Source organism: Cetorhinus maximus, chromosome 4, assembly GCF_964194155.1.
Source record: "Cetorhinus maximus chromosome 4, sCetMax3.hap1.1, whole genome shotgun sequence".
Lineage (NCBI taxonomy): Eukaryota > Metazoa > Chordata > Chondrichthyes > Lamniformes > Cetorhinidae > Cetorhinus > Cetorhinus maximus.
In genome coordinates, this window is record NC_135882.1 from 154,020,955 (window position 1) to 154,043,521 (window position 22,567).

Here is a 22,567-nt window from a genome sequence, read left to right on the forward strand (position 1 = left end):
CAACTCACTTCCTCTAAGGGGAAATCACTGAGGAGCAATGGTAGGTTAGATGTTAAATACCTGAAACAAAATAGTAACAGTAAGGGCAACACATTGCCAGTTCAAACTGCCAACATGTGAAGGTTTGAATTTTTTCATTGGTTGGTAAGCCAGTAACTATGAAGGCACAATTCTATGTCACTAAAAGAACAAAAGGGGAGGTAGGATTTTTTTTAAACCAAGAGGATTGTCAGGACAAGGACGACTGCTGCTGCCACTACAATTTCATCCATCAGCTCCATGGTGACCAAAGCAGGAACAAATTCACTACACTGCTGTTGGTTTTGACCTCACCTTGCTGGTTCACTCTCCTGCCTTTACCCTGCAGCCCTGCAAATTTTCTCTCTTCCAAAAATTATCCAATTCCCTTTAGAAAGTTGCAATTTTTAAAAAATTCTTTCACAGGATGTGGGTGCCACTGGCTAGGCCAGCATTTATTGCCCATCCCTAATTGACCTTGAGAAGGTGGTGGTGAGCTGCCTTCTTGAACTACCGCAGTACTGTGGTGTAGGTACATCCAGGAAGGAAGTTACAGGATTTTGACCCAGCGACCGTGAAGGAACGGCAATATATTTCCATGTCAGGATGGTGAGTGACTTGGAGGGGAACTTCCAAGTGGTGGTGTTCCCATCAGTCTGCTGCCCTTGTCCTTCTAGGTAGTAGAGGTCATGGGTTTGGATGGTGCTGTCAAAGTGATTTGCTGCAGTGCATCTTGTAGATGGTACACATTGCTGTCACTGTACATCGGTGGTGGAGGAAGCGAACATTTAAGGAAGTGAATGGGGTGTGAATCAAGCAGGCCTGCTTTGCCCTAGATGGTGTCGAGCTTCTAGAGTGCTCTTGGAGCTGCACTCAACCAGGTAAGAGAAAAGTATTCCATCGCACTCCTAACCTGAGCTGTATCCCTCTCTGTGACAAGCTGTTCTTGACATTGTCTATCCAACATTTTCTTGGTCTTCCTCAGTTTTTTGTTCCATTTAAGCTGCGTTTTTTTTTATTTATATGGCACCATTAACGTAATAAGATGTCCTAAAATGCTTCACAAAAATGTTATTAAATTAAAAAAGAAAAATTGAAACTGAGCCACAAAAAGAAATATTCGGGCAGATGACCAAAAGCTTGGTCAAAGAAGTGGGATTTAAGGTGTGTTTTAAGGATGAACGACAGGTAGAAAGGTGGAGAGGTTTAGCAGGGAAATTTCAGATTTTGGGCTTAGATAGCTGAAGGCAAGGCTGTTAATCGGGGAGTGATTAACATTGGGGATGCCAGAATTAGAGCAGAAGTTAACTGGAAATGAAAAATTTTAAAAGTTTTGATTTCTATTTCCAGCCTTAAATAGGAATAAACAAGCTCTCTACTAGAGCGCAGCTGTATTTAGTTAATTAGGTAGCTAGCTTAATCTGGTTTCTATCAGAGCTGACTCATCTAATTCTCAGCTCGCATAAATGCAGGGCTCTGTGTGACTTGCTTTGGGTGTGATTGTATACAGAGTGAGCAGCTGGGAGTTTGGTGAGTCAGTGAGGGAGTGTTATTCTAGCTTTGGTTGTGTTTAGCATTTAATAAAAATTACTGTTTAAGTTAAATTTAAATTTCTAAATTCAGTCTTAAGCAGGGATAAACAAGCTCTCTACTACAGAGCAGCTGTATTTAGTTAATTAAGCTTAATCTGGTTTCTAGCAGAGTTGATGCATCTGAGTCTCAGCTAGTATAAACACAGGGCTCTCAGTGCAACTTGCTCTTTGCAACTTATTTCACAAACTACTTATTATAAGTAATATAAGTAGAAGTTAAGGTATGGCAGGGTAGCTTGGCCAAATGGAATGTGCATTTTGTGATATGTGGGAAGTCATGGAAGCACCATGTACCCTAGAAAAAAAAATCTGCAGGGAATATCTGGCTGCAGAAGGTTGAGCTCTGTTGTAACTCATGCAGTGACTGGAGTCACTTTGGTGTATCCTTGAGACAGAAAACTACATGGATAGCATGTTTAGAGAGGTGGTAACATAGCAGGTTAGAAGCATGTAGGCAGAGAGGGAATGGGTGACTGTCATGTAGTTTAAGAGAACCAGGCAGGTACTGTAAGAGGTCCCCTGAGTCAATCTTGCTCACTAAACAGTTTTCCATTTTGGATACTGGTGAGGGAGATGGTTCCTCAGAGGAATTCTTACAGGGCATGACAGGATGTAGATAGGATGTTTCCCTGGGCTGGTGAGTCTAGAACCAGGGGGCACCATCTCAGAATAAGGGGCAGGCCATTTAGGATTGAGATGAGAAGGGACTTCTTCCCTCAGAGGGTGGTGAATCTTTGGAATTATCTACCCCCAGAGGGCTGTGGAAGCTCAATCATTGAGCATGTTTGAGATAGAAATCGCTAGATTTCTGGATAGTAATGACATCAAAGGGATAGCACAGGAAAGTGGTGTTGAGTAGATGATCAGCCATGATCTAGTTGAATGGCAGAGCAGGCTTGATGGGCTGAATAGCCTACTCCTGCTCCTATGTTCCTATGTTCTATGCTCCTATCTCAGAAGGTTGCAGGCTAAGAGGAGATTAGAGTTAGGGAGGAGTGAGGCCATGGAGGGATCTGAAAATAAGGAAGAGAATTTTAAAAGCAAGGTGCTGCTTAACCACAAGCTAATGTAGGCCAGCATGCTGGGTGAATGGGATTTGGTGCAAGTTAGGATACAGACAGCAGAGTTCTGGATGGCCTCAAGTTTACAGAAGGTGGAATGTGGGAGGCTAGCCAGGGGAATGTTTGAATAGTCAAGTCTAGTGATAACAAAAGCATGGATGGAAGTGAAGTTGGGCAAAGTTAGAGGTGGAAATAGACACTGTTAGTGATGGAGCAGAAATTTAATCAGATATGTGATAGGGTTCAGATATGACCATATAGTAATTGAAATGGTGGCTAGGGAACAGTCTTCCCAATATTTAATTGGAGAAAATTTCTGCTCATTGTTGGACACTGGGCAAGCAATCTGACAACTTAGAGACAGGAGGAGTTAAGAGAGATGGTGAGGCAAAGCCTGCCATTGCCAGTGTACATGTGGAAACTAATGCTGTTATTTTCACATGATATGCTGAGGGGGAATGTGATGACGAGGAATAAGTGGCGGCCAAGGAGCAGGGCGAGAAGTCATTGCAGGTGATGTTCTGGCTACGATTTAGTAGATTAGAATGGAACCAAGTGACCAATGTTTGCAGGGCCACGAAAGGTACTCTAACCATTTACATTCTTGAAATGTGTGCAAACCACCACAGTCATCTCTCTTTGATCTTCTATTTAAGTGTTGTTACTTGTCCAAACCATGTTTTTATTATAGTATTCCTGATTCTTTGCATCCTGCATGCTCCTGTATACCTGTCAACCAGCTCATCTTTGACGTTTGTATTTTTTGCTTGTCAGCTTTTCTCATGTTCAAACACTCAGATCCATATAACACTTAGCTTTGTTTTACCGAAAAGTCTTTAGCCTTCCATCTACTTGCATGGACATGGAATACCCTGTCAGAAACAGGGTTAAGAAGCAAAATCCATAATAGTCTTTTAAAAGTGATGTGGGAATGCCTGCCTAACACTGTTTTAGCTTCATTAGCTCAATTATCACAGTTCAGATCTAAATTTGAGGGGAGGTGAGATGGTAATTGCAACAAATGGTTTATCAAGATGTGGAAACAGAAAAGTGAAACTAATTTGTGGGCGTCAAATGCTCTTAAAGCTTTCCTTATCTGAGATGAGAATGCAATGCCTGAGCCATTTTTCAGCAACACTTCATAATGCAGCAATAAGCTCATCTCTAAACTGAGAACCAAGATGGCCTCAAATGAATGAAATTTGTGCTGCACAAAAGGGATGCATTATTTCAGTAGGCCATATGTTCCAATGATTGCTGGATCATATCAAACAGCACATCCCTTCAGCTGTTCACAACTGAAGACAAAGTACTGACCATACCCAACCAGCCCGTACTTGCAAAACTCCTCAATATAGTGTCCAACATTAGATGTGATTCCACAATTGGACAGCAGTGCTAAGAATTACACTAACAACCAATTTAAGATTGCCAGTCAGGCATGGGGTGTAATGAGTGTAACAGTAAGCTTATCAGAAAGGCACGACGATAGTCATGGGAGATTTTAATTTACATATAGACTGGAAAAGCCAGATGGGCAAAGATAGCCTTTATGAAGAGTACATTGAATATTTTCAGGATAGTTTCTTAGAACAGCATGTTCTGGAGTCAACCAGAGAGCAGGCTATGCTAGTCCTAGTATTATGCAATGAGGTGGGAGTAATTAATGATCTCATAGTGAAGCACCCCTAGGCAGCAACAACCATAATATGATTGCATTTTACATTCAGTTTGAGGGAAAGAGGAGTGGGTCTGAGGCTAAGTTTTTAAACTTAAAAAAAGGGCAATTATGAGGGCATGAAAGCTGAGCTGGCCAAAGTGAATTGGCAAATTAGTTTAAGGGATAGGTCAATAGAGATGCAGTGGCTAATATTTAAGGGGACACTTCAGAATGCACAGAATACATACATTCCAACAACTGAGAAAAGTCCAAGGGATGAACTCACCATCTGTTCTTAACTAGAAAGGTTAAAGATAGTGTCAAACCTAAAGAAAAAGCATATAATTATGCAAAGATAGGTGGAAGGCCAGAAGGTTGGACAGAATATAAGGAACAGCAAAGAATGACTAAAAGACTAATAAGGAGGGGAAACTCAGAGAATGAGAGATAGCAAACTAGAAATATAAAAATATATAGTAAAAGTTTTTATAAATATTTAAAAGAGAAAAGAGTTAACAAAGTGAACATTGGTCCTATAGAATATGAGTCTGGAGAATTGATAATGGAAAACAAGGTGATAGCAGATAAATTGAACAGGTATTTTCCATCAGTTTTCACTAAAGAGGATACAAGTCACATCCCAGAAGCAGCTATAAACCAGGAAATGGAAATGGAAGTGGGGAAGGAAGTCAGGAAAATTACAGTCACCAGAGAAGTGGTACTGAGTAAATTGTTGGAACTGCGAGCTGACAAGAGCCTGGGTCTTGATGGATTTCATCCTGGGGTCTTAAAATAAGTGTCTAGTGCGATAGTTGATGCATTGGTTTTAATTTTCCAAAACTCCCTAGATTCGGGGAAGGTCCCATTAGATTGAAAGATAGCAAATGTAACTCCATTATTCAAAAAGGGAGGGAGACAAAGTGGGAAATGACAGGCCAATTAGCATAACATCTGTCATAGGGAAAATGTTAGAAGCTATTATTGAAGAAGAAGATAAGCTCAAGGTCATTAGGCAGAGTCAGTATGGTTTTGTGCAAGGTAAATCATGTTTAACCAACTTACTGGACTTCTTTGAGGAAGTAACATGTGCTGCGGATAAAGGGGAAACATTGGATGTACTGTACTTAGATTTCCAGAAGGCATTTGGTTAAGTGCCACATCAAAGGTTATTGTGGAAAATAAAAGCTCATGGTACAGGGGGTAACATATTGGCATGGATAGAAGATTGGCTAGCTAACAGGAAGCAGAGAGTAGGCAAAAATGGGTCTTTTTCAAGTTGACAAGATGTAACGAGTACCACAGGGGTCAGTGCTGGGACCTCAACTTTTTACAATTTATACAAATAACTTGGATGAAGGGGCTAAAGGGATGGTTGCCAAATTTTCTGATGACACAAAGATAGGTGGAAAGTCAGTTGTGAAGGGGGCATAAGGAGGCTACAAACAGATTTAGATTGGTTAAGTGAATGGGCAAAGATCTGGCAGATGGAGTATAATGTAGGAAAATGTGAAATTGCCCATTTTGGAAGGAAGACTAAAAGGGAAGCATAATATCTAAATGGTGAGAGATTGCAGAGCTCTGAGGTGCAGAGGGATCTGGGTGTCTCAGTGCATGAATCACAAAAGGCTAATATGCAAGTACAGCAAGTAATTAGGAAAGCTAATAGAATGTTATCATTTATTGTGAGGGGAATTGAATACAAAATTAGGGAGTTTATGCTTCAGTTGTACAGGGCGTTAGTAGAACCACAATTGGAGAACAGTGTACAGTATTGGTCACTTTATTTAAGGGTGTAAATGCATTGGAAGCAATTCAGAGAAGGTTTACCAGACTAATACCTGGAATGGATGGGTTGTCTTATGAGGAAAGGTTGGATAGACTGGACTTGTATCTGCTGAAGTTTAGAAGAGTAAGAGTGACTTGATTGAAACCTATAAGACCCTGAGGGGTCTTGGCAGGGTTGATGTGGAGAGGATGTTTCCTCTTGTGGAAGAACCTAGAACTAAGGGTAACTATTTAAAAATAAGGGGTCGCCCATTTAAAGCAGAGATAAGGCAAAAATTTTTCACTCAGAGGGTCGTGAGTCTTTGGACCTCTTCCTGAAAAGGTGGTGGAAGCAGAGCCTTTGAATATTTTTAAGGCAGAGGTGAATAGATTCTTGGTAAGCAAGCAGGTGATAGGTTATCGGGGGTAGGTGGGATGCAGATTTGAGGTTACTATCAGATCAGCCATGATCTTATTAAATGGCAGAGCAGGCTTGAGGGGCTGAATGGCCTACTCCTGCTCCTTGTTCATATGTTCATGCGTTCGTATGTAAGGCATTTCACTGATTTTTCCCACCCCAAACTAATGGCCAAAATGTCATACTGGTACCATACTGACCAAAGAAGTCGCCCAGGGTCATGGGCACTTTTTTTATTATCAGCAATTGATCCTTTTGGGGATGAGCCATTTCCAAGAACTTTAGGACTCCTGCCAGCCAGCAAATAACTAAGGTGTTTGGATGCCTTGTCAAGTATAATTCATAGGGCAGCCACACCCACCTAAACCAAGACAGAAGACTTGTGCAAAAGACCTGCCCTCACCCGCTACTAGAAAATGGCAGGAAATAAAAAATCGAGCAAAATCTAAGCCCAACTGGGCTCCACGCATTTTTGATGAGTCGCTGAGTGAATTCAAGACAGAGATGGAAAGTGCAGTTGAGGTAGAAGATCAAGTATGATCTTATTGAATGGCATAGCAGGCTCAAAGAACTGAAATATCTGTTCCTGCTCCTGTTTCTTATGTTCCTTCCAAAGAAAGAGAATAATATCTACATAAGAATCCAGTTTTTCTTGGACATAGTGCAAATATTCAATGATTCTTCCCTAAGTGCAGTACCGTGTGGGGAAAATAGATGTTTTACTTGCCAGCCGCAATGGCGGCATTTCACGCTGTATCATCCCAATGCCGCCTCATTAATCATGTATTCCTGGGAATCATGCCGTTTCAATGGCAGGCGGACTCCAATTCACCCAGCACGCCACCACCTCACTGTTTTATCACACCAGGGGGCCACATTTAAAGTGCAGCCTTGCACACACCTCTCAGTGCTTCCAGCCCAGGACTGCTGTAAAGAAAACAAGGCCCCAAATGGCAAGAAGACTGCAGCACCCGCCAGTTTATTAATGAATCCCTTGAGCACCTTTTGGATGCTATGGAGGCCCGCTGATATCCTCTACCCCTGCTCTAGCCGCAGGAGAAACAACAACATTACCACTCGGGCTTGGTTGATGATGGGAGTGGTGATCAGTACCAATGCTGCACAGAAGAGGTTGGTCGTCTAATGCACGGAGAGGATGAATGATCTCATCCGTGCTGCCAGGGTAATGCAACCATCTCAACATTCTAAACTCACACATTAAAGCCCATCACCCATTCACTGACATCTCACTCACTGCCAGTTCAAGGGACATCACCACTCACTCTCTCAAACACACCCCCACATCTTCATATGGCCTCATCTCCTCTGGACACTGCCTCCTCATCCCTCACCATTTTGAGGCCACTTGTACTCATCAACGTGCGCCCTCACACACACCCTGGGATACCCCCTTCCCCAGTACAGCCCTCATCCTGCAGCCTCTTCCCTTGCGTAAGGTCACTTCCCCAAGCAAGCCCTAGACATGCAGCCGTTGAAAAGCCAACCCCACCTTATGGCTGGTCTGGTAAGCAGAGATCTGCCCGTGAGTCCCCTAAAAGTGATGTGGTGTTGTCAGCGAAGCCTGGGGCTGATGACTGCGAGTGCTGCCTGAAGCAAGGTGGGCAAACAAACCTCAAAGTCCCGCGTGAAGTGCAGCTTGCCAGGTGCCCTCATGCTGACACGCTCAGATGATCCAGCCTGGGGAGATGATTCCAGCGAGCTGGGCTTATAATGATATGCAGATCTTTCACAACGAAGCTCCCGACATCTGACAGTGGGAAACATGGTCCGCCATTGATGAGCAGAGTGGACGATTGCAAACTGGTTGCACGATGTCATGAAACCGATTTTTGGCCTTCTCGCCATATTGTCCACTCATGCCGCCAAACACGCCTGCCGCCAATGAGCACGGAAAATTCCACCCATAGTTTATTACAGTAGTCACAAATTATTTTTGCTATGAGGAATTAGCAAAGTTTAATGATGACTGTGAAAAAACAATATTGTCACGGCTACAATTTGCTTGCTTTATTGTTTGATTCATTTGCATGAAAGTTAAAGTCCAAAGCATAATGTAGTTTTCTTCTGCTGGTTTCTGAAGACAAGAAGCATCACCTGAAAAACACAGTAACCGAGATAAATAGAAAAGCTCTGAAGAAGAGTCATACAGACTCAAAAATTTAACTGTTTCCTTCTTCACATATGCTTTCAGACCTGCTGAGTTTTTCCAGCATTTTCTGTTTTTATTTTATGTTATATTAAATTGAAAATGCTCCTTGTTTGATCTCTGAGCACATTACAAACCTACCGAAATATCTGGTCACGTAATAACATTCTCCAGAACATAGGGAGCTAGGGCTTACGTGCAAGAATAGCCTGAAACATGAAAGCCCACAAAATGCAGAGTAAAAGAAAGTGTCAAGAAAACTCAATTATTTACCAATGAATACATTTTACAACTGTGCACCTGTCAGCGAGGATCAGGATCTGGTAACCCCACACGTTTTTATCCATGCCTAATTTACAATCCACAAAAACTTTCCAATTTTTTCATCTATTAAAATCAAGCGTATACCCGTAGTGCTAACCAATGTTCCCTTTAAAATGTCATTACTGTGCACAGTCAGTGTTTATTTGCAGTATGCGATCCCTTTAAATTATTTTGCACATCCGCACACACAGTATTTAATGCTGCTGTGCGGTCAGGCACACACTCAAATGGGAACATGACTGCCAATCTTTTAAATTTGTTGCAGTAACAAAAACAAATTGCATTTATGTAACATCTTTAATATTGTAAAATGTTCCAAGGTACTTACACTTTACAGGTGTAATGATCCCAGCTGATGCTACTACTGGAGAAGTCAGATCCTAGAGTGAAATCTGGCTTGATAGATCCTAACTTTTATTTTAAAGAAAGCATGGATGTAAGTTACTGAACAAATTCACAGGAGTCTGCTGATGAACTTTTAACAAAAGGAATAAAACATTTATTAAACATGAAAAATGAACTATATTACACCAGATAAAGAGGTTGGAAGGATCTCAATACAAACAGAAGAAAATGATTCAAATATTCACTATTCCACCACCCCAGATATCTCTTTACAGGGGTATACACATTCTGAAAGATCAAACAATTTACCATATCTACCTTATACTCTAAAATTCAGGGCAAGCACGCAGTACATGTGAACAAACTGGTGAACTGTGGTCAGACACTCCGCACTCCAAAGTAAATGACAGATGCAACCAAAGCAGAATCTGTGCATTTCTCAACAACCAACCCAGGCACTTGTCACACCATCAGGCAACTAGTCTCACCAAAACTGTCTTTCTCACGAGGGTTTCCAATCTCCTCGTTTGAAACTCACCTGGGAATTCCCTCCCACAGGTCGCTCTCACTTCAAGCAGTCCTTATCCCCAGGGTTTCAATGTCGTCTTCTAAGATTCTTTTCCCCTGTATGCTTCCAAGCACAATTTCATATCTTCGGCCTTGCCAAGCAGAACACCACTGCCCTCAAGGCCCACGATAAGGAGGAGCCAGCCTTCGGATGCCGCCTCTCGATTTTTCAGAGCCGCTTCTCAAGCCTACTTCAGCTCAAGTCTGATCCTCGCAGCTCTCTCTCTAATTCAGAGCCTGTCGCTCTGCTCTATTTTCTCAACTTTACTGAACAGGATCTGTTTCTGATCTCTGTCCTTGTCCCTTACCTGGGACCTTCTTCTGGTGCCTGTTTCTTCCCCACTAGCTGGTTTGGGATCTTCTTTGTTCTATGTCCCCTTCCCCGTGTCCTGCTCCCAGGGACACATTCTCTTGAATGACGCTCCTCTTAAGCACACCTGTTTCAGTTTTCTTCTTTTCCCTCTGCGCAGCTTGAAAATGTGAAAATGGACGAACTGCGCATGTACAGCCCTGTCCCGGCTATGCATGCACAGGAGTCCCGACGCCCACCAGGAACCATATTTCTCAAACTCCAAACTCCCATTCTAAACTCAAGGTAAATATCGGAGTTTGTTACACAGGAACATCAGCAAACAAAATTTGACACTGAGCCACATAAGGGGGATGTTAGAACGAGTGATCAAAAGCTTGGTTAAAAAAGTTAATGTTAAGGAGCGTCTTAAAGGAGGAGTGAGGTTTAAGGTGATAATCCTACATTAATGGGGAGGTGGTGGCATAGTGGTAACGTCAGATAGTAATCGAGAGACCCAGGCCAATGCTTTGGGGACATGGGTTCAAATCCCACCAGCATAGCTGGTGGAATTTAAAATAAATTAGTAAATCTGGTATTTAATGGTGACTATAACAACTGTCATTGATTACTGTAAAACCCCTTTAGAGAAGGAAATCTCCATCATTACCCAGCCTGGCCTACTTGTGACTCCAGATCCACAGCAATGTGGTTGACTCTTAACTGCCCTCTGAAATGACCCAGCAAGCCACTCTGTTCAAAGTCAATTAGGGATAGGCAACAAACACTGGCCTTGGCAGCAATGCCCTGGTCCCATGAAAGAATGAAGTAAATGCAAATGTATACAAGGATACAGTGTCAATGATTAAATAAAGAGACATGAAGAAGAAAAAGTAATGTTATTGTGTTTCTTATCAATTAATTAAAATTGCATTTAGGAAAACATTTGATAAAATCACTAAATATCTTCCTTCACAAGACAAAAATTCTGCTATTGCCAGAAACCTAATTGCAGCAGGCTAATCTATCAAAATGTCACACTATTCAATCCACAAGACAACTCATATCCTCCAAAGTATGATCATTAACAGGCCATAACATTGTTTTGAAATTTATCTCAAGCTTAGAGAATGATGCATTCCTTTTTTCTGAATCCTGCTGTTAGCTTCCTCCTCTCTCTAATAGATCCAGACTATTAATTTGTACATACCAATTCACCACATCGTTGTTCTCCACCTTCCTTCTGTTATATTCTCAAAGAATGATAATGTAATATTGAATGGATAATTGTACTCACTTAATCATCACATACCATATGCTGTCCTCACAGAGCAAGGAAATCTCTGGGGAGAATCTCAGGGTATATACATAGAGCAAATTGCTGTATTGCCTTTGTACCTGCTTCTTTTTAGAAAGCCAGTGACATAGTTGAATCCTGTTCTGGCAGAATCAGAAGGATACTCACCACAGTGCTAATAGTCACCACTCTCTTAATTGTAGCAGGTGCCAGAACAGATACCTTCAGTGTAGCAGAAGTAGTCAGTCACATTAAGAAGTCAGTAGTGATAATGAATGAGGGACCAATTGCCATGAGGTGAAATGTAACCTTCTAACTACTCTTCCTGAAGCATATGGGGTTTTGATAAATAAATACTTTGGTCATAATTCATAACATGATTATTTGCTTTAATATTTATATTTAGGAAACTGACTGCCACCTTTGTTTACACGTCTTTAAATCGGGGTAAAATCCACTTACTTACATTCCACAGCTCACAGGGTATTCATAATAAATATATTTCAATAGGCAACAATTTGGGTTATTGTCAGCTGATAGGTTGTTTTTCCCTTGCTTCTAGGTGGCCAATTAATATTGCAGAAATTTGCAGTTCGGTAGCAAGTGGGTTTGGGGCTAATGTTTATCTATAGAAACTGGAGAGAGATCCTGAAATTTTTATGTACATGTTTGGTTCCTAGCTTTACATTGATTTTAACATTTTTGATCTCCTTTGTACCCAATCAAACTTCAAAGAGTGCCAAGGATAGGGAACATATTTCTAGAACATTAATTCTAACACAACCATCAGGAGGAAGTTTAGAAATGTGCAGGAAATACTTAAAGCCCCCCCGACTTTAGATCATATCTGTTTAACATTTTCTTATTTTGGGGGAAACACATAGAGCAAATTGCTGTGTTGTCTTTTTATCTGATTCTTTTTAAAAAGCCTGCTCCATAGTTGATAGAAAAAGCACTTATCAAGTGATGCTTAGGCTATTAGACTTGAAAGCCTTAGAGATTAGAAGTGGAATTATGACACATCCTGTCCAGTAACAAGTTTGACCCCTGGGAACTTCACAGTACCAGATATTGTGCGTATAATAATGGTATAATCACCAATTACTCAGAAGGGATTGGATAAATGCTTTGTGGGTTTATTTATTAAGGCAAGGCACATGAGAACAGTTATGCAGAGGTATGAAGCTTGAAGACTTCAGGGGCAAAATCTTTACCTAAGAGGGCGCAAGCCCAACCCGCATGAACGTAAAATGATGCGCGTTGACGTCGGGCGAACATCCCAACATCAACGCGCAGTCGCGCGATATTTCGGTTGGTAGGCACGCGTGGGAATCGGCAGCAGACCCACCAACAGTTAGAAGACCTGTTAAGGTCATTAAAGTCTCAATTAACTTACATTTTTTGCGGTTAACTTACAACTTACGGTTGGCGGGCAGGCGAAAAGGCCAAGCGGCCATTGCACTTTTTAGGAAACCTCATCCACGGGCAGGATGAGGTTCCCAAAAGCAATAAAAATTTTAAAATTCAATTAATAACATGTCCCTGCTCATGTGACAGAGTCACATGAGGGGACATGTTTTATAACATTTTTTAACTCTATCTTTTTTTTGAAAACTCTTCATCTCCCTGAGGCAGCTCTGTGCTTTAGGGAGATTCTCAAGCGCGCACTCGTGTGCATCCACGAAGTGCCCTGCTTGTCTTCCTCTGCCACCCGCACAGGCAGCGCTGATCGCTGAGCGCTGAGCGCTGCCGCTAGTGTTTCATGCTGGGTGGGCCTTGATTGGTCACGGTCCAGCCCCGATCGCCCACCCCCACTGAGCCTGCCCGACAAGGACTGAATTCTGCCCCAGGGCTATGTGGTGTGCGCTGCTCAAGGCAAAAGTGAAACTAAGACTGGATCACAGGGCACGTTTTCCTTCTAGTGACATTATGCTGCTACCCCTTAAAGGCGTATTACAATATATAAGGTCACGCGTTGCCTTGGAGGAAACAAGGGCTCACTTGTGGAAGTGGTCTTTAGCATTGAGAACAATGAAAATATGTGTGTAAAACTCAAAACTATAATCTTAGTGGTCTTGTGTCCTAACTGAGCCTCATACATGAGCAAGACAACATTGAGGAATCAGTAGTCTCCATGCATATTACACTGAAAGGTGGCAGAGAAAGTGTAGAGGAGTTCAGCAATCAGCTGTGCACAGTCACCTTCTGCATGGTTAACACTATTAAACAGGAGTTATCCACACTACATTAAGCTTGTGGCATCAGTAATGGCACCTGTGGTGCAGGTTTTATTGTTTTAAGTTATTGATACAAAAGAATATTTACCGTTAAGGCCTCCACTTCTGCAATAGAGCCTTTGGATCCCAAATTCTAATATGGAGTCATAGCCACCATCAACTTACTTGACAAGCCAAGGTGATTGTTTCATGCTCAGTCACAGAAGAGATGTCCCCCAACCCTAAGCAGTGTTCTCCATGAAATAGTATCAGAGTACAGGCATTCAACTCAGTGGCAGCTCTCTGCCATCTCTTAGCCCAGCACAAGTAGGCAGTAACTCTGAGGTCACTGCTACACTTCAAAGGTACCCCTTTGCACTGATGCACGTATATTAGTTAGTCACAGGTATAGGTACAGAGTCATCTGTACCCCCTACACTTCAGCAATTGAAGACTGACACTACCTACAGATCTCTGCAGATGTCCCATTAGTTGAGTTATGTGCCTCCTATGTCTGCTATCTTCCTGACCTACCCTCTTGTCTAATTACTTCTGCTCAACCCTGATACACCTACACATGGCTTTTGCATCCGTTCATTCTGGCTATCTTTTGTTACGCTCTTCACTGCTGATACTGCTGTGCTGATATTTTGGAATCTAATTCATTAGCATCACTGCACCAGGTTTGACCTGAATGCTTTTTGATTGCACTGTGGCAATATGGAGTCCTGCACATGTACATCAAGAGTAACTTGACAAAGGCTTGATAAGTAAAAATTCTTTCTCTCTATTGGATCCTGTGAATCCTTGATCCTTGTTTGTTGAGTGGTGGCCGTGTTGGTACTATGATAGACTTGATCAGCAGACACTTCTAAGGTGGAAAACTTCTAGTTTTCTTTTATTCATTCACAGGCTGGGTCAGCATTTATTGCCCATCCCTTGTTGCCCTTGAGAAGGTGATGGTGAGCTGCCTTCTTGAACTGTTGCAGTCCATGTAGTGTAGGTTCACCCACAGTGCTGTTAGGGAGGGAGTTCCAGGATTTTGACCCAGCGAAATGAAGGAATGGCGATATATTTCCAAGTCAGGATGGTGAGTGACTTGGAGGGGAACTTCCAAGTGGTGATGTTCCCATCTATCTGCTGCCCTTGTCCTCCTAGATGGTAGTGGTCGTGGGTTTGGAAGGTGCTGCTAAAGAGCCTTGGTGAATTCCTGCAGTGCATCTTGTAGATGGTGCACACTGCTGCTACTGTGCGTCAGTGGTGGAGGAAGTGAATGTTTGTGGATGTGGTGCCAATCAAGCGGACTGCTTTGTCCTGGACGGTGTCAAGCTTCTTGAGCGTTGTGGGAGCTGCACTCATCCAGGCAAGTTTATTTACAAAGGTGCTCAGCAGCAACTACACATGTGCTTTCACTTCAAGCTCTATCTCTACATTACTAACTACTAAATTTTAACTAAAGAGGCTGCCTGCGCTATTCTCCTATTGGGTATTAAAGATCATGTGATCTTCCTAAAAAAAAATAAATTCTCCTTAAAGGTATATTACACATTAGGTAAAACCCTAATCACTGCACTTTCATTCATATTTATGAATGTTTGGAAGGATAGGAATCTTCACAGCACCGCTAAATGTGGGCAAAATGCCTGTTAGTGAGCAGTATCTACGCTGCAGCCCTTTTAACTCATATCTCTTTTTCATTGAAATTATTGAATAGAGGAAGATAAAACTCTTTGTGTCCGTCTGTGTCTATATCTGATATCTGTTTCTAAAATTACCAGAGAAAAGAGCACAGGTAAATCTCTCTGGTCCTCGTTTATACGTAAGTATTTCTGGCAGGCAGAAGATGCCTTAATAAAAATGTACACTGTGTTGACTGAAGCAAAATTGCCAGAGGTTTTGCCTTGCAGGCTTCCTGAAGGATTAAAGCACATAAAAGCAGATGGTGTGTGTATCAATGCCGCCAACGTACTCTGAAGTTCCACAGTAGAAACTATTTCAGCATTTCTGATTTGGCTTCTTATTGTGGGCCGTAACTTCTGAACTCCAGGCCAGTATAACTAAGAAGTGCCCCTAAGATGTGCTGGGGAAGCCCCCCCCGCTCTCCACCAGAAGTTCCAAGGTAAGGTTTGCGTAGCAGTTAACCTTCAACATTCTGAGCTATCAGCTGTGGCTCAGTTCATAGCACCCTCGCCTTTGAATCAGAGGGTTGTGGGTTCATGTCCCACGCCCGGAAACCAAGAACTGTGATTGTACTCGAAAAAAAAGAGTTGCAATCTGTGACTGTTGATAACTCGAAAGAGTATCAAATCTTTAGCAGCTGGAGGATCATCAACTCGGTGAAAGAGGCGCTTTGGTCTGCCCGAAACTTGTTGGTCTTCCAGCACAAAGAGTTGTCCCCGACCGATTGTTGCGGACTGGCACAATCCAAAGTCCAGGACTACGTGCTGAGGGACGCACTAAAGCTTGGGGCAGCTGCCGCAAAGGCGCAATGGGGAAGGGTCGCTGTCTAAGACCTTTCTACCACAGCGCACCGAGAGACTGGGAACTGTTTAGAGCCCCTCGGGCTGTACAGATCAAAATGAAAGGCTGTAAATGATTGTAATATTGTTTGTACTGATGCACCTGGTGATACATTTTGTAAAAGTTTAACCTGGATTGTACCCTTGTAATGTTGTTTTTGAAATGGTTTTGAATGTGATTGAAGATTTTTTATGAATAAAGTATATTTTTACAAAAAAAAACATTCTGATGCCATAATAATCCACGTTACCTTTCTAACTTGGTCAATCTTCCCAAAAGTCCTTCTGAACAGGTAAGTATTTCCAGCCAATTCTTCTTGTTTTAAAAGGTCCAGATTGAAAAGTCCAAAATCCATCACTATTATTATAATCTGATTCGCTAATTTCTAGAATAATTGATGATCTATTTAAGATTTGCTTGGTACAATGTTTGAAAATACAGGTGGGGCTTTCCAGTGAGTGCGATCCTGATTCAGGGAGCTGGGGCTGGTGAAATCAGCAGCCTCTGAGCACGCTGGAATCCCACTACAGACAATCTCCCTGTCGAGCGTAATGTCTACGTATATTGTCCTGGTGCAGTCTGTGCCGTTGCTATGTTCTAACATTTCAATAAGGTGGCAGTTATTGTAGATTCCGGGTGTGAGTTCAGCCTAATCCCTCAAAAAAAAATGATAAAAGCAGAGTAATCATGAAAAGAGATCTTCCAATGTAAATGCTCACTCCAGCTCAGAAAATGCAACGTCATCTACTGCACACTATGGGCGGAATTTTATGGCCCCGTCACAGTGGGGATGGGGCTGTAAAAAGTGGCAAGCCGTTCATAAGTCCATTGACTTTGGGACCTGAAAATCCTGCCGGTGGGAGGGACCGCCAAATTCCGCCTTGTGTGCATGCCAACTGGAAGGACAATTTTAAATGAAAGATACGGATGGTTTTGAAGTGCTCAAATTATATTAGTTCATGGTTTCATGGACACAAGATGACCAAAGGTGTACCAAGGAGATCTGCAGGCACAGTGTTAGGCTGTGTGCAGCTGTCTTTATGCCACCAATCATATTGACAGGCCCTAGAGCTGTAACTGCTGATAATTGAGTGTAACAGGGCTAAGACCTCACACTATAGTTTTATGAAATATATATAGATACCTATCATCATGGCTAATTCCTGAAATATAAAAACTAGAGAATGACCTTTTTAAAATGACTGAATTCATGCCTGGCTGAGACCCTTGAACAATAGGAGAGAATCTGGCAGTAATGATGTAATTTGTACCTCGTTATCTCAGAAGAGACACTAACAACCCTTGGGGCTGCAGAGACCAAATTCAACAGGAATTATGCAAAGACCATGTACATTACTTAAGTCACCCTGGCCAGCGCGAGTCTACTAGTTTGCTAGGACAAAGAGCCCTGAAACCTTCCTTTCAAATTCATAATCGTTGGAACATTAACAATCTCAGGAACCCAGACAAAGGAATATACCCCCTTTGTCAAAGCCAAAGTGGAGAGGTGGAAGTCCTCCTAGCTGGGAGAAGCAGTTATACTGTCTTACTGTACTGCAAGTCAGTCTGCCATCTTCCATCTACCAAGCAGCAGCTCCAAAAAGGGGTTCTGTCCAGGTTTGAATGCCTGCCCCCATCTACACTGTTTCTGCTGGAACTTCTGAATTCCTATACCATTATCTACAAGACTAATCCATCTCTATGTGCCTATCTCCTCATGGAATTCAACTGTACTGGAAAGGTGAATTATCCAGCATCAGTTTAGCCTGCTGATCTCTGTGAAGGAATTCACCAATGGACTTGGGCTGACAAGTGGCAAGTAACGTTTGTGCCACAAGTGTCAGGTAATGGCCATCTCCAACAAGAGATACTAACCATCGCCCCTTGATGTTCAATTGCATTACCATCACTGAATCCCCCACTATCAACATCCTGGGGATTACCATTGACCAGCAACTGAACTGGGCTAGCCATATAAATACTGTGGCTACAAGAGCAGGTCAGAGGCCAGGAATCCTGTGGTGAGTAACTCACCACCTGACTCCCCAAAGCTTGTCCACCATCTAAAAATCACAAGTCAGGAGTGTGATGGAATAATCTCCACTTGCCTGAATAAGTGCAGCTCCAACAACATTCAAGAAACTTGACACCATCCAGGACAAAGCAGACCACTTGATTGGCACCCCTTCCACAAACATTCACTCCTTCCACCACTGATGCACAGTGGTAGCAGTGTGTACCATGTACAAGACATACCGCAGAAACTCACCAAGCCTCCTTAGACAGCACTTCCAAACCCACGACCACTACCACCTAGAAGGACAAGGGCAGCAGATAGATGGGAACAACACTACCTGGAAGTTCCCCTCCAAGCCACTCACCATCCTGATTTGGAACTATATCACCGTTCCTTCACTGTCGCTGGGTCAAAATCCTGGAACTCTCTTCGTAACAGCACTGTGGAAGTATTTACACCGCAGGGACTGCAGCAGTTCAAGAAGGCAGATCACCACCACCTTCTTAAGGGCAACTGGGGATGGGCAATAAATGCTGACCTAGCCAGTGGCACCCACATACCAACAATGATTTTTTTGCCCTGTAAATCCTTCCCTTTCCCTTTCCCTAATTTATTATATGAATGAACAGGGGCCATGCAGTGACACCCCTTCTCATGTTTTGAGTGTATGCAAATAAACTAACCCTCTGAGTTTACCCTATCTTGAGCTTGCTGTGGGGTCATTAATAGAAATTGGATCACACCAAAACTGAGGGGTTGGGAAATATGCCACCACATAGGAAGGGGGAATTAAAATCAAATCCCCTTTCTGTTTACAGACGGGTGGTAAGAGGAGAAATCAAGGCTGTTTAAATGAAACCCCTTCCTGTTTGCAACACTGAAGAAGACTATTTTCACTGAGACCAGATTGTTGCAGATCCTATGCCATGTGCTGAAAGAATGCCTGTAGCCAACTTTGAACATTAAGATGACACTCCAAGATCACCAGCACCCTTTAACATCTCTGCTGCCTCCTTTCAAGTTACCATGTAGATTAACTGCAGTGTCCATTGATGTGCTGCCTACAAACTGAGCTGATGCATTGGTCAACAATTTGTTCTTCTTTCTCATTGAATTGCAGTAGCAGTGCAACACAGCTGGCCAGCTCACCACTGTTTTTAGATGTCACCAATTGGAGATGATTGGTCATCCAGACAGAAGTTACCTGTTCCACCTCGTACCCTTCCTTACCTGTTCACTGTGACTCACCCTGTCCTACCTCCTAATGCGCTGGTGTTTGGAAATGTTGGTGAGAAGAATGCAGAGTGATGTCAGAAGCTGTTTTGTTCTGGACAACTGAGAGCGATCATTCCATTTAATAGCAATAACAAAGGTTAGAACACTGGCTTCAAGGATCACCTTCTGACTGAAGGCTTGGAGTCATGAAACAGAAAAGCACACCATTTTTCCTTTTGCAAGTGCTTCCTGGTGGTGGAGACTGTGTAGAGCATTGATCTGCAGCTCCTGCCTTGCAATTTTACATTTCCAGGCTCTCAGGAGGTGTTCTGAAGTGCCAAACAAGGCATTCCTCTTTCCTTCCATTTCATGCGATAGTACCTTCATTTTGGCAGCCATATAACAGGGAGCTCCGAGGCCACACCACTTTGGTATTTGCTCACACATCTCACTTCCTGCTTACAAAACAGCAGGAGCTACAGCTAATTTGGATCAGCCACTTTTTAAACCCTGCCCTGTCTTTGTAAACACTGCAACATTTTTGTTCCCATATGTACTTGCCATTCAGTGCTCTCGTCCCTTTTAAATTTTAGTAGCATCCTACATAAATCCCCTTTGTTCCTCAAACCCTCACCCACCCCTGTCTATTAGCTCCTGTTAGGCATCAACCTGAATACATCATTAGAACCTATCCTGGAAAATCCTAGCCTGGTGACTCTTCATGCCTACTGCTTTAGTGCAACACTGGAAGAATTGGGACTCAGACCCTCAAATTAAGCTGTATTCACTGTTTATTCCCTATTGGATCCAGTGCCCTGGTTTGTTGGGGTTAAAGGATCCTGGTTGCACGCGTGTTTCAGGGTGACCGAATGGTACCAAAGTCAGAGAAGATCAGTAGATTGTTCTTAGAAGAAACACATCCTGTTTATTTACCATAGGAACTCAGCAGCTACAATTGTGTGCTTACAACTCAAAACTCTGTCTTTGCACTTCAGATTCTAACTCAAGACTACTGACTACAGAGGTGGTCCGCACTACTCTGCTATTGGATACCAAGATCATATGATCTTACATTGCCACATTTGTCTTAAATGTATATTACATATCAGATTACTACATTCCCCCAATTTATTTAGTGTCAATAAATAATGGCTACTGTGGGTTTGTTGTGCTGGGAGCATGTTCACTAGCTGTGCATTATCAGAGATTTGGATGTATTATTCCCACAATTTTCTGGCAGGAAAACGTGCACGGCATTCTCCCATATTTCCAATACTCATTACTATCTAGTAATAATATAAACATCCAAAATGACATCTATATTTTATTTTCCTGCAACCGGAAAGTCTCGTCAACAGTGGTACATGTAAATAAAGGTCAGAAGAGTCAAGCTGGTTCAATTTGGGGAAGGCCGTGTGTGTTTTGTCTTTTAGAAGCTGTTTCCTTAACTCCTCAAGGCAAACCCAGATTACATCTTGCTATTTTTCACTGAAGGCAGCTGATGTTGACCTTTTATAGGAGCAGCACAGTGCTAGTAAAGTGACCCTGAAAGCTGAAAAAGAAAAGGTTTTGACTTTTATACCAACTCATTGCATATTTCAGAACTATCTCAAAGAAGTTTATTCCTGATTAACTATTTTGAAGTTCAGCGGTTTTTCTTATCCGGGGAATGTCTGTCACTTTGAACACAGCAATGGACACTACAAGTGGCAAGGAAACAAATGATCAATTGTTCTATCTTTGCTGGTGTTGGTTGAAGAAGGCATGTTGGGCACTCCCTGTTTTGGTCAAGTATTGGGAATACAAGCAGGTTTGAAACAGTCATAATCAAAGCAACTATTGCTAATAGTTTTTGTTGGGGAATAATTTAATGTTGCTCTAGAATGCCATAGCTGGAGTTTAAAGGGTGATGACAGTAAAGCCCAGCAATAGGAACAATAATGTATCAGGATCAGATTAAGCACCAAATTGATTAGCTGTGGGTGCTTTTTTTCTTGGTTTAATTTTTGAATCAATTTTGATTTAGTTTTGCTTTGGTTTGAGTTATGATGCTGGATTTTATGGACCCCCGCCAGTGTATTGAAACTGGGGTTGTGGGGGGTGGGAGAAGATGGTGGCTCATAAAATAAAGCTCATGGCCTTCCCACTGCTTTTCCACCCACCCCACATCCCCCCGACCTGGTTGCCCGTATCACGGTGGGCGGAGAAGGTGTCGGACAGCCTGCCCACCCTTGGGCCACGTAAGGCCACATTCTTTCTCTGCTACTATTGTACGTGTGGCAGGGGAAGGTGGAGGGCAGACGGGTAGTCTGGCATCTTTCACTGCACGGCCTTCTGTCAGGCAGGAAAAGGGCGGGAGCGGGGTGGGGGACGTCCTCCTTTTGGGGAGCCCCCTGTGCCTGCTGGAGGTAATAACCAAGATAATAACCCCCCTTTAACGCTCATCCTCAGCCTCTCAAACCCGGCCCACTACACCCTCTCGCTGGGGTCTGCCAGCCAGGCCACCCCATACTTACCTTGAAGTCTGCATTCCATCAGTGTTCTACCTCGCGGACTGCCTGTAGAACTTTCGACAGTGCATCATTTCCTCAGTGCTGCACCGGATTACCAGCCTAAACTTTGCATTTGAGTGTCTGGAGTGAGAGTCGAACCAACAGATTTCTGAGCTAGAAACAAGAATGCTACCCACTGAGCCATGTGCCACGGTATCCTACTGCACCTGGTATTCCCAGGCGGTCTCCCATCCAAGTACTAACCAGGCCTGAGTCTGCTTAGCTTCCAAGATCAGACGAGATCGGGCGTTTTCAGACTAGTATGGCCGTAGGCTGTAGTCCCAGCAGTGGCCACCCCTTGAACCTGGTGCTAGTGGGACTACAGAGCTGCTGGCTCATCAGATTGACTGGCAGCTCTTTAAGGTGATACTTCCTCCCAGATGGGGATGGAAGTCCCACGCTGAAACAGTTAATACTGCTCCCGGCATAAAATGGCTACTGGGCAGCTGGCATTTTGGTGGGCGGGCTGACAACTGACTTTTCAGTCGGGGCTGGTGGGTAATATGGGGCTCCATAAAATCCAGCCCGTGGTAAAATTCACCTGA

The 22,567-nt window shown here is 42.9% G+C and overlaps 1 non-coding gene across 1 annotated transcript; it reads right to left on the reverse strand.

The window, feature by feature from the left end:
* Positions 1-22,177: 22,177 nt before the first annotated feature.
* LOC144680112 (5S ribosomal RNA) lies at positions 22,178-22,296 on the reverse strand. Its single transcript, XR_013576485.1, has one exon. It is a non-coding gene; the product is annotated as a 5S ribosomal RNA (ribosomal RNA).
* Between the last annotated feature and the right edge of the window lie 271 nt (positions 22,297-22,567).